The sequence below is a fragment of the Ctenocephalides felis genome, unplaced genomic scaffold (assembly GCF_003426905.1).
Source record: "Ctenocephalides felis isolate EL2017-DRISC unplaced genomic scaffold, ASM342690v1 CF-g0.4_SCAFFOLD_01492, whole genome shotgun sequence".
NCBI classification, from domain to species: domain Eukaryota; kingdom Metazoa; phylum Arthropoda; class Insecta; order Siphonaptera; family Pulicidae; genus Ctenocephalides; species Ctenocephalides felis.
In genome coordinates, this window is record NW_020537646.1 from 27,340,910 (window position 1) to 27,354,453 (window position 13,544).

Genomic DNA, 13,544 nt, shown 5'->3' on the forward strand with positions numbered 1-13,544 from the left:
AGAGAGCAATTCGAATAATTTTTTCACTATCCTCCAAGACATCATGCCGTAATATCTTCAATGAACAAAAAATTTTAACAGTACCGAGTATATTTGTTCTAGTCACACTTAATTTCATAAAAATAATCCAGACTCTTTTAATTTGTCTTCGATGTCAAATACCAAGCACAATACGAGACATAAAATAATTAAAGGTAAGACTTATAAACTACACAGTTCCTTTAATACTATCTGCGGTATGGGTATACAATTTATGAATAAACTGCCGTTACGTGTTCGTACCCTTGATAACAAGAAATTTCATAAAGTACTAAGTAATGCGTTAAAGGATTTAACTTTTTATAGCCCTCTGGAGTTTTTAAATTTCGATTTTTCAAATTACTTTCCCGAAAATCTCAACTAATCATTAACGCGACTTTTCCCGCTCGAAGAAATTTCTCTATTACAGGCAGCAGCAAGATCGATGGATCGACGATGGCAAAAATCCCTACGAACCTACGGGCCCAAACTAACTGATGTCACCTACCAGCCATGTCTATGTCTACTATGCTCGTGACAATATAATTCGTTCGTTAAACTAAATACTTCTAAATTACTATTATTATTATTATTTCTTTCTTTGTTTATTTTTTCTTTTTATTTGTTTTATATAACTGGTTATTGTTATATTGTTAAAATACTTAATAATTAGTTAATTAAACACTTACAATTTAAAAAACAAAAAATTTGAGAAACATTTTTTTTTTTTTTTTTTTTTTTTTTTTTTTTTTTTTTCTAATTATTATTTTCATAAGACTGTTATTTTTAAAATACTTAATAATTAGTTAACTAAAAACTTATAATTCAAAACACTTTAAAATTGTGAAACAAAATTTTAATTTTTTTATTTCGACTGTTATTGTTAAAATACTTAATAATTAGTTAACCAAAAACTTATATTTAAAAACACTTAAAAATTGTGAAACAAAATATTTCCTTTATCAAAATACCTAAAAATTTGTAAAAGAAAAAAAATTGTAAAAATATTTAACAATAATAATAAAAATGAAAATGATAATATTAAAATAATAATAATTATAATAATATAAGATACTCAAATTTGTTAAAATATCATAAAATAACCTAAAATTTGTTAATATTGTAAAAGTATGTATTGTAAAGCTTATTAAAATTACTTATTAAATTTTTAAAAAACACTTGTAACAAACAAACTAGTTATATTAAAAAAAAAAAATTATAATTAAGTAAATATAAATAGGTTTATAGTAAATAAATTAAGTAATTAAATAGCTAATAATTAATTAAATTATATTAAACCTATAAAATATTGACTTAAGCCTTATTATAATATTAAATATTATACCGACGGCTTGTAAAATTAATAAATAAATAAATAAATAAATAAATATATATATATATATATATATATGATCGAACATTATATTAACACTAATGATGATATATCATTTTACCAAATCAAATTAGAAGATCTAAGACTTTAAACAAATTAGACAAAGTTTGGGAACGTTGGGAACGGAAATCAATAAATTACTTTATAATTAATTCGTCAAATCAATATCAATTATGTAGCAATAGGATGAGTGTATAGTATTAGTAAAATCAAGAAAGAATCTTATTTTTATAAATACATTTATAATTCTTTCTTAATTTTACTCACACGTTATAAAATTAGATCAAGTTTTTCCAAATCGACTTAGAAAAGATAGCACTATAAGTAGGATAAAGCGGCGTACAAAGATCTATTTTTGACTTTGAACAATTATATTGAGAAAACCAAAACAATTATATCAGAACAAATAACACATATCAAAAAAACAAATATCTGACTACGTTGAGTACCCATCTAAATCATCATTATAAAAATGTAGTTCTTTTAAATGAAACGAATGAATTCAAATGAATTTTAATTTTACATAAATTTTACAAAATAATAGATACACTATTCTACCAATGCAAAATATAAATTTCGTTGGGACATTTTTACAGAGATAACAATGTAAATAACCTTGATCTGGTATTTCGTCAGAAATATTCATCAACAGAGTTCGAATAACTATTTATTTAATATATCTCTTGTAAAATTATTTTATCTAACTTAATTTATTTTATTTTTTTGTTTTTTTACACCTTTGTCCGTGTGTAGGTCCAGTAGGTCCATTTTACGCCACCCAGGTGAGCTTTCATAAAGGTTATATAAAAAAACTGTTGAATCTAATTTAAATATAATAAGACATTTTGTAAAACAATTAAATTTATATTATAGGTCTCGTAAACTAACAGCTATCATAACCAAAACAAATAACAACGAACAAAAATAACTTGTTGTGGATTTTCAATCTTTAGAATTTCTGTTTTTATCCCAATAGCAATGTTCTTAGAATCAAGGTGATGGCCAGTTATACATCTTTTTTCCTTCACTTTCAAATATTGTTGTTGAATTTTTTTTTAACTTTACTCGTTTTTGAGTAATATGTGGCGGACCTTTTTACCATAGACCTACAAGCTTCGTTCTACTCTATACTAGAATAAAATAGTGAAGTATGGGGAAATGAGTAAAATTGTGTATAAATAATTAGTCAAAATTATTACTAATCATATAGCATGAATACCAGCAAAGAGCAGAAGTAGAAGCAAGATAAAAAATCCATATTTTAATGTTTGCAAGTAGCAATTTCTTATAATATAAATATCTATTTTCCCAAAGTGCTCGAATAGCGACCATCATTTTAACCAGCCTTAGGACCGTGCGCTCAGGGGCGATAATTCTTCCACTCCATGTATCTATCGCGAATTGCGATGCAACCGCGGCGGAGCCGGTCCGCAAATAGTGGCTCGTGTACGCCCATAGTTTATTTGTCTCAGGTTTTAACCGAGAACCCCGCGTTTTCTAAAATATACGGCTCGAATTGCAGTAAAGCAAAGTAAAGTCTACTGCGAAAAGCTTTCAACGTGCGACGCTCATATTTATAACGAGCTGTTGTGAGTACCCGACATACTGCCGTTCTCCTACTGTGTACGTGCGCGTATAAGAATTTATGTCTCGGAACAAAGTATGTACCACACGTCGTACTGGAGGTAACCGACGTACATAATGCAAGACATTTACTGCTCGACAGTTATGATGACTAAGTAAGGTGTTTCGGGAGCCATGCTGAGGATAATATTCTGGTTATAGTTATATTTATAATAAGTGATCGTAAACTCAACAGTATCATCGACAAATTCTCAAAGTTTCAAATAATAATAAGTTTATGGATATTGTTAACCCTCCTATGTAGCTACTTTAATAATGTCACCAATCTCCCTATACACTTTTTACTAAATTTATGTTTTTTTTTATTAACTCTTTTATTTACAACTGTCCAGTAAAAGACATTTAATAAATTTAATGAATTTACAATAGTCCGCCGAGAAGGGACATTGTATACTACATTGTCATGTTGGAAAAAAAACAACTCAGTAGTTGTTTTTTCCTTTCGATATAAAATTCACAATATTTTATTATTGAATAATTACTTATAAATAATGATTAAGTTATTTCCATTTTTTTCTAAGGAGAGTTGATGGCTTAGATCCAAAAACGCTTTTCTTTTCAATCTTCTTCGATAGTTCTCTGTTATCAATGAGTTTGCTTATGTATTTGGGTGATTGATTAGCTTGTTTCTATAGTTTTGTGCTGTTTTTGTTATTACTTCATTTATGGTAGGTGTATTCGTGTCGATTTAAGATATGCAACTTACACGCTCTATTTATCCCACCTCATTTTTTCACGATGAACTTCGTAGACATCTAGTAAATATGATGAGTAAATAGGAATGAGTAGACGTTATTAAATATTAATGTTGGTTGCATTTGTAGGAAACAAACATTACTCAACAACTGGCCTATTTTAGATTTAAAGGTTAAAAAATGTTTCTGTACATCTATTTTGTTCATTACTATTTATTTAATGACTCAGCAGTTAATCTAATTATTCTTGCTATTAACCTATTTTAACAGTTGTATTAAATTAGAATCATTTCATCGCAATATTATATTTCTAATGTTCAAGAAAAATTTACGAAAACTATAACAATAAATAAAATCTCATTGAAGATGCAATTTAGTATTACTTCCAATTTATATAAAGCATACAACTGAGCAAAAGATAAAATATGTTTCTATATAAAAACTACACGGGGCGAAGTTCTAGAGAGCGTGCTTTTTTAAATCTTGTTGAAGAGCAAAAACCAGAATGTTTTTGTCTAATTGATTGGTATCTCATCTCAATAACAAAATTTCTTATCGTGTCAAAAAATACACCTAATACTTGTTTGCTTTTTTATAATCAATTTGTAATTTAATATGCTGTGCTTTAGTAGTGTAGGTACAAGGTACAAGAAAAAAAAACAAAAGTTCAAGCATTCCTTATTATTATAAGGAAACAAACGTAGCAAAAGGTAAATATGCTACGATTTATTAATTTTATTATAGTACACTTGTATACGACATTTTGCAAAAAATGTTGTAAAATAATAATTTTGAAGATCTGCACAAATAATAATTCTTAAGCTAAAATATTAGATATTTTTAATAATTTTCACTATTTAAAATTAAATATTAAAGTCAATATTTTGTTTTTCAATATTTTCAAATACGAAGGAACTGTTAACATTGTGCATTTATAGTTTCTACCTACATTGCTTATCAAATATGTATAATGCTATAAAGGTTTGCATTTAATTTCATATAATTGTATAACTGTTGAAATTGCTTTTTGCCATCTTCTTACTCCATATTCACCATATATCATCATTTAATTATAAATGCTAATTGTATTGATATTTCTAAAATATTCATCTATCTTCTTTCAAAAAAATAATGTATTTTACTTCATTATTTAATTTTGGTATACTTTAGTTTCTATTTTGCTATATTCATGTGTAGACAGTACATTGTATCGCTCAGAATTTAACATATAACAGCATTGAAGCACAAATTTCAGGTTAATTGACACTTATAGAACTGATATCTGTTGTTCATTTCTTTTTAGGTTCAAACAATAATAAGTTGTTTTTTGCATTTTTATTCCCTTCATCCTACATTATCAATATTTTTTTATTCATAACCACTATTTTATTACACTTGACAAAATCTAAAAAAATTTAGCAAAATTGGAGGTACCATTTAGGAGGAGTTGAGTGACATACATAAAAATATTATCTTGAAAGAATTAAATAAAATAGAAAAATAGAGAGTATTTATCCCAATTTTTCAACATATAAATTTATGTATTTAACATAGATTGATATTAATTATTATTGATCATAATTTATTGATAAGTATAAGTATAATATGCATAAAGGCAGTAGAAACAAACCCTAAAATCGTAAGTACTTGTCAATTAATTAGATATTGTATTTGTAATGAATTTTAACAACTTTTTGCGAACGAAAACTCTTCGACGTATCTGAGGCCAAGTTAAAGTCTGAATCCACAAAATTGAAAAACAATTTGCAATGAGCCGAAACCCGAATTACTCGTCCACAAATTGATTCGCAAGAGACATATCTAGGAATACTCAAAATCCAAAAACGTCACATGTCGTTTGAAGAAACCTCTGCAATGCGTACATGTATTAAGATTCTAACTAACAGTTTATGATGCAAAAATACAATATTTGCCCTCGAATGTCCTCGTGCATAATAAGACACTCAATCACACAGTAGACGTCCCATACAAGCCCACGTAGCCACATGTTGTCTAGTAATTTCTCATACATTACTCAAAAGCGACGCAGTGACAGCGCGAAGACAGTTCTTATATGTCATTGTCAGTTCCCAGTCGAGGAGGTGTCACTCTGTCAGTTGCATTCGCTCAACAAATACATTCATAGTCACTTATACATTCATTTATTTATACGAGCTTTCCGTGCACTGTTTAAATATAGATGTTATGGCAATTTATTTTCATCATTTTTATTTTGATGTAATTTGCATGATAAGAAAGGAAACCCGTATATGTAGGCCAAATCGCTGCTCAATTTCAAGGCACAGCCATTTGTTATCATGCTAAAGTAGGCTTGGAGAGAAAGTTACCTATTATTGTGCATTTTTTTTAAAATTAGTTGTTTTATATTGGCCTTTGGTATAGTAGTTAGCCACTTATATTTCTTTGATTTTTCGTTTCTATCTTCTTCAAATCCTATACTAATATCTTATTTTTCACAATTATCTACGTCTATATCGTTATTATGAAATGGATGGAGAAGATAAAGTGGGCAAACAAAATAATAAATGAAGAAGTTCTTAGAAGAGTGGGCAAAGACAGGACTTAGAGGAGTGGGCAAAGCACAATCCTGCAAAAAAAGGAAACTGGATCAGACCTTTTCTGCAAAAAGTGTGCCCTCTGCACGACGTCTTCGAGGGTAAAATAGAAGGACTGAAAAGAATGGGAAGAAGAAGAATGCAGACGATTGACGACTCACGAAAAGAAAAACACCAGGGAACTGAAAGCCAAAACGATTTCAGTCAGCCAAAAATCAAGAAGCATGAGGGCAGACGTTTGGGAAGGAAAATACATGAGAAAAAATGAGGGGGGAGGGAAATAGTGGTAATGGGACCGATGGACAAGGGACAAATGGTAGTTTGTCGAATAACGATATAATAATAAATATATTTATTATTATGTCGTTATTACTAGGGGCTAGGAGCTCATTGTAATAGGGGTAAGTAGTTACAGGTGTTTTTCAATACCATCTTAAACAATATTTTTTTGTCTCGATTAGATATGTTTACTATCACGCACGTCTACACAGTAAACAGAAGTGTGCAGGTGCGTCATCTTTGACATGCAATATAAAATTGTAATGTCATAAAATTTCGATTTGCGTTATAGCTATTGACTAATGTTAAATTTGTACTCTATTTTTTCAATAATTTTATTTATCAAAAATGTATTTAATTTGTACTTTTCAGATTAATTCTAATAATGACTTGTGATGTTATTTAGTTATTTTTTACTTATTTAAATTAGATGTTCATACCGGTCATAAATATAGATGATTAGGCAAATCATTTAGCCTTTATTTTATTCAGGTTTCCAAAAGGAAAACCTATTTATCTTACTAATTACTCTAAGGCAAGTGAATGTAATTCATTAAAAACATTAAAAGTTTGTTTGAAGAGCATTATTAAAGTTGTACTAAACTAAGGTATTTAAGGGTACTAAAATTGTATTAAACTGCAATATATTTAAAATACTTCTGGAATTACAATGATTATTTTTAGTGGATTATTAATTATTTGAATGTATTTAATATTTATGCTAAGTCTAGTCTTTTTTAAAGAAATTTAGTTATATTTATTTATATGGTTATGTCCAATTACTAAAATAATCTAGGTATGTCGGTTTCTATCAAAGTCGGTGAGAAAAACAGCACGAACAAACTTTGCAAAGCAGTTCCAGGAAAGACTAAAATGATTTTTATATAAAATAGTTTCATAGATCATAGTTATTCTATTATCTATATTGTTTTAATTTTAAATTTGTTAGAATATAAATTGAACTTGTTTTCAATGAATGCTAAAACAGTAAAATAACATATTGTTGGTGCCAGAATAGTAATCCTTTATACTTATGTCAAAATTGGTTACATTAGCTGTCAGATCAACTTTACGTCAGTATCTATATTATAGTTCATAATTACCTATAAGATAATACGCTAATTATCATCTCGAGCCATGAAAACTCAATATAATGACAATGTGTTACCGTAATACATACTTAAACGTTCAGGTAATTCATACTTTGCATATGTTAACCAATATTGTTGCTACATGTATGCAAATTTTCCATAAGATCATATTCAATTATTAATGTATCGCCTGTAATTATTTATTTTAATATGAGGATACAGCAATATTTAATAACACATCTTGCTCAAATATCATAACCGTTTCAATGAAAAATGAGAAGAAAAAATATATGCAAATTGCGCATCAGAACAACTGTTCATTATTGCTTTAAACAAATGATGGGTTAGTTGCCAGTGAGGTCTTTTGCAATAGCATATTTTTATACAGAGTCGAAGTAAGGGATACATATGTTGTATTAGTAATAATCATGGTTTTTAGCTTTATAGAGATATTAAAAGAGAGCCTAATTACTTATTTTTTGTTAAATATACAATCAACTAAATAACTATTTTTTCCATATAATTTAGTTCATTTAAGAGAAGAGTACGATGATAACAAGAAGGAATTAATTTTTTTTTTACAAAAGTGTATGTAGATGCTTTTTTAAATGCATTCTTTATTGAATATACGTATTCAATATAGACTAAAAGAGATAAAAATGGACAATTATAACTAAATATATTTGTGATATTTCCAAAACATTGCATATAAATTGCTTTAAATTTTGCATAATCAAACACTACTTAAATAATCCAACCAACCAAAATGTGTAGAATTCAAAAAGTGTTATAGGTTTATTTTCAGAATTCACAGCATAATTACCCAAATAGCTATCAAATTGCCTCAAACCCAATAAAATAACGTATGTAGGAAGTTCTTAGAACTTTTCATATTATAACACTATAGTCAGATGGTGTTTAATATGAAAAATCAATAATATAATATAATTCATAAATCACATTTGAAATTCCTCATTTATTTCTATATTTTTTGTGTATTGGCGAAATGAAGAATAGGTTTACCAGTTTTGAAGAAGCAGAATTTACATTTTTTTACAAAAATTGATATTTGTTGTTCAAATAGAACTTTTACAAATGATTAGAATTAATTCATGTACAAATTGAATTATTATTGAATAGGTAGACAGATAAATAAAATAAAAAAGATTGATAAGTAAACAGGTAGACAAGTAGAAAAAAGAAAAGTACACTGGTAAGCAGGTAAGCAGTTAAAACTGGTAGACATGTAGGCAGGTAGGCAGCTAGTCTGTTAGGTAGATGAGCTGGTAATTAGATATTAAAGTACAAAATGAGATATATAGATGGATGGACTGGTAAACTGACAAACTATTAGACAAGTGACCTGTTAAACAAGTAGACAGGTAAACAGATAAACAAGTAAACAGATGTATACGCAGTCAGATATTCATATGTGAATAGGTAGATAAGTAAACAGATAAACAAGTAAACAGGTAAACAGATAGACGGAAATAAATGTAAATAGGTAGACAGGTAAATCATGAATAAAATAAATCATATTATTGATTAAATCGATAATTTACACATACTGGAAAGTTCTATCAATTAGCCAAATAGAATAATGCCCTCAAAAATTACAAATTTGTTGATCCATACGATCAGATCGTAGTCGAAACCATCATTTATGGATTAAAATTAAGTCGAATTGTATTAATTAGCGCTACAATTTGTTAGCAAATTCAAAATTTAAAAATTAAACCTAATAAAATATATATGCAAGTTTGTCAATAGCTAAAATTAAGAACGATGTGCCCTGCTGATGCTTAAATAAAAAATTTGAATAAAAGCTCATGTATGCAATAATGGAAGTAAAATAGTCATATCTAATTCTTTCATTTTTATACCCTTTAACGAACGAGCGCATTATAAAAAACTATGTCCACTATGTCGATGAATTTTTAAGAAACCATTTCCAAAACGAGAAATGTTGCATAATTAATATCGCTTATTGGATTTGAATAAAATGTAATGCGTATAATATTGCTTGTTGACCAAAATTCAAATTACAGAAAGAAAATCTCAAAATGCTTCTGATTACATCAAACCGTCTTCTGATTTTGTCATTTTAGAATATTTACAATGTCGCGAGTTAAGGGTTGATTTTTAAGCAACAAGCTGAAGTTAACAGTTCTTTGGGCTGGTATGATTAATTATTCATTAGAGTAGTTATTTTGAAAGAAACCCAAATGTTGGCATCACTATATTCGATATATGCATTTTGATCATCAGAATTTCTCTAATGCTGATAATATATTTAACATCCACCTCAGTTCGATAAATTTCCTACTACATAATATGATTTTCCCCGAATCTAAGTCGTACCTGTAGAGAACTAACTGCTGATACCAATATATTTATAAATGTCTGTGGAAAACACTTGTGTTAGGAGCGCAAAGTGTATCCGTCTGTCATTGCGCGTGAAGAATGAATCTCACACAGCGAAGTGACAGCTTGACAAAGCGCCCGAGACATTACTCTTTGCTGGGACTTTATACAACGTTTGCGAATTTCCAACGATGGAAACTTGTTTCTGAGAATATGAATAACTTATACTTCATAAATAATAATTTTATACATTTTTAATTATAAGTTTTTTTTTTATTATTAAAGCATTAAAGATTGATTTAGAACATAAGTTGAACAAAAACACTGGCAATATGCCAGAGACGCATCTTGATCGATTTCCGATACTTTATATAAAATGAATTGTGACCGGTGAATATGTTGAAACTAATATACTTGTAGTTATACTGATAGTGCACCATATACATGTACAGAAAGCACAACAATACAATAATAAATCTCTTTAAAACAAAATTTGAAAATAGACTCTTAGAAGTTTCACGTAAAACATTTAATAAAGCAGCATTTCAACATATGTAAGAAGCCAAAGTGTGTAAAACCCAATATAATCTGAAATATAAAAATTAATAGTAAATCTGGTCAAGTTAAAATCAATGTAATAGCTAAATGACCTTCCAGTTGAGACCATATGATAAAATGAAGCCAAGAAACTCACAATGTGTTATGGATATCCCATAAAACGATTTTCCATTGTGTGATAATATTGAAAACAGATATAGAAACAAATACTCAAGAATGTTCAGGGCTGTAAGGTTCACTTAAAATTAAATTGGCTACTATGATATGGTTGATTGGTTTACCGATAGAGACACTGTTAAACCATATTACTTATTATATTATGTCCTGTCAATAACATATACTTATGCCCTGTCTAAACTGCTTAAAATCATTAATTATGTAAATTAGTTTTTATTTACCACAAAGAAATTAACTTGTATCAATTTTATGAAAATGACGTAATCAAAATAGAAAATATAATTTCAGCATCTTAACGAGCAAGAGCCTGAATACAAAATCTTTTAATTTTTTTGAGATACCGCTGGCTTTTAAAATCTTATTTTCTTTGCTAAATTCTGTAAAAATAAGTCAAAATTGAGATGGAGAGCATTAAGAATACAAATAACCATCTCCATAAAATTTATTGTCATTTATTTGCAGAATTCTTTGAGACGAAGACAAAATTTTGCTATACTTGCCAGAAGAAAGATCACTGATGCTGAACTAAACATCCATTTGGTCCATCCATCAAAGGAAGACTTAACTAAAAACCAAAATTTTATTTGGCATTTTTCTAAATACAAGACTCATGAATAAATCACTTGGAATAGATGCAGAAGAATAGAAAACTTGTACATTTATGCCATCAAGAAAAGAATGGACACTTTCATTTCAGGAAAAGATTCATACTTAGATATTTATGCAAGTCAAAATTGCCAAGACAAGAACTGACCATCACCCAAATATTTATTAGCATTTTACCAAATACAAGACTCAAGAATATATGGATTTATGCAGAACACTTGTACATTAAGAAAAGATAGAAAATTGCATATTTATTCAAGTGAAAAAAATCAAGAAAATAATGGGCACTTGTTCATCGAGAAAAGAACTGCCTATCATCTAAAAATTTATTTGAAGATATTTTGCCAAATACAAGACTCAAGAATAAATGGATTTATGCAAATGGATGGACAACATTTATGCAAGTCGAAGACATCAAGAAAAGTATGGGCACTTGCACATCAAGAAAAGATGGACACTTGCACATTTATGCAAGTGGAGAAAGATTCGTCTTCTTGTTGCTCACCTATGCTAATTTAAAGTTGAGTTAATTAGAGTCAATTTTATTAGAAACGATCCATGGTACATCAGCAAACATAAATTTGACAAAAAAGCACAATTATGTCTTGTTCTCATAGAATTCTTTAAAATAGTAATTTTACTTTTGCTAATGATGGTTAATTTATTTCTTAATTCCTGCCACTATGAATGGGATGTTGGAGTCGATATGGACTATCAAAAGTAATAGAATATCATCTGATATATGAATCTATGTTAACTTTTTTTAAAGTTTGGCTCAATTTTGACATCAAGGAAATAACTGACCAAAACACAAGCATAAATGGATATATGCGATTTATAGTTTTAAATGCAATATTATTCGTTGTTCATGGTTTTGTTTTGCTTAGTATAACTTAAGCCTTACACCTTTTAAAAATGTACTAACTACTTAAATTATTTTGCTGAAAATACATTTTTAAAATTCCAAAAAAATCAATTATATTATGCATTTAATAAACTTGCAAAAACCCTTTTTGCAAATTTGTTTAATCATCTTGAAAAATACGTAATTTCTGGCTAAAGCCTTCCCCAGAACCCTCATTCTGGTGCATCGACCTTAACAAATAGCTAGAAGTTCCCTCTGTCTATCCCGTCTGCGTCGCGGGTACTATCTCGCATTGTTAATTCAGACGTTTCCTTTAATTAAGGACATATCAATTAGACAGACAGGCGGACAGGCAGCGGTTGCGAACCTTTCATCGTCGCGTCGGAATAACAGACCGCAAGAGGCGAGGATAACTACTAGCTGTCAGCGAGGCGGTATATATCGCCGTCAAGGTTGGCATCGTGCATGCGCGCGAATAGACGAAATATGCGCTCGAAAGTGGAAATAACACCAGAGATAAGTGATGGTTTTGGTTATTGCACTTGAAAGTCAGGAGGAAATGAAATATATTGCGAATAATATATTATTTTCAGGTATAAGTGACTTGGTCTTTGCATAGGTAACAGGAGAACACATAAAAAATTAATGGTTACAAATTGTACTGAAATTTAGGATATATAATATTGATCAAAGTCTAATGGAATTGAGAAGGCATAGAGAAGACAAATTACCATCGCCAGAAAATTTATTGTCATTTATTTGCAGAATTCTATGAGATAATGTCAAACTTGTACTTATTTCCCAAAAGAAAGATTGCTGATGCTTCATAATTTGTTTCTATTAAAATTGTTCCTAACAAACTCAACATCTGATGGTTTTGATTATTGTACTTGAAAGTCAGGAGGTAATGAAATATATTGCATATAATATATTGTTTTAAGGTATAGGTGACTTGGTTTTTGCTTAGGTAGTATGAGAACACACAAAAAAGATATGGTTGAAATTTGTACTTAAATTCAGGATATATATTCAATAATAAAGAAGGCTTATTCATTATTTATACTTGTTTATCTATGAAGGCGTAAATAAATTAATTAACTGTCTCCAAAAATTGATTCTCATTTCGCTGTATAAGGTAATTTGGAAGATGGTATTTTTAAAAGAAAATAAGAAAGTAGAAAGGTTGAGGTTGAAAAATGTGTAGCAAAACTAAATACTCCAAGAATAAGTAAACCTATAGATATTATATCAAGAGGTAAGCATTTTGAACACCTTGCG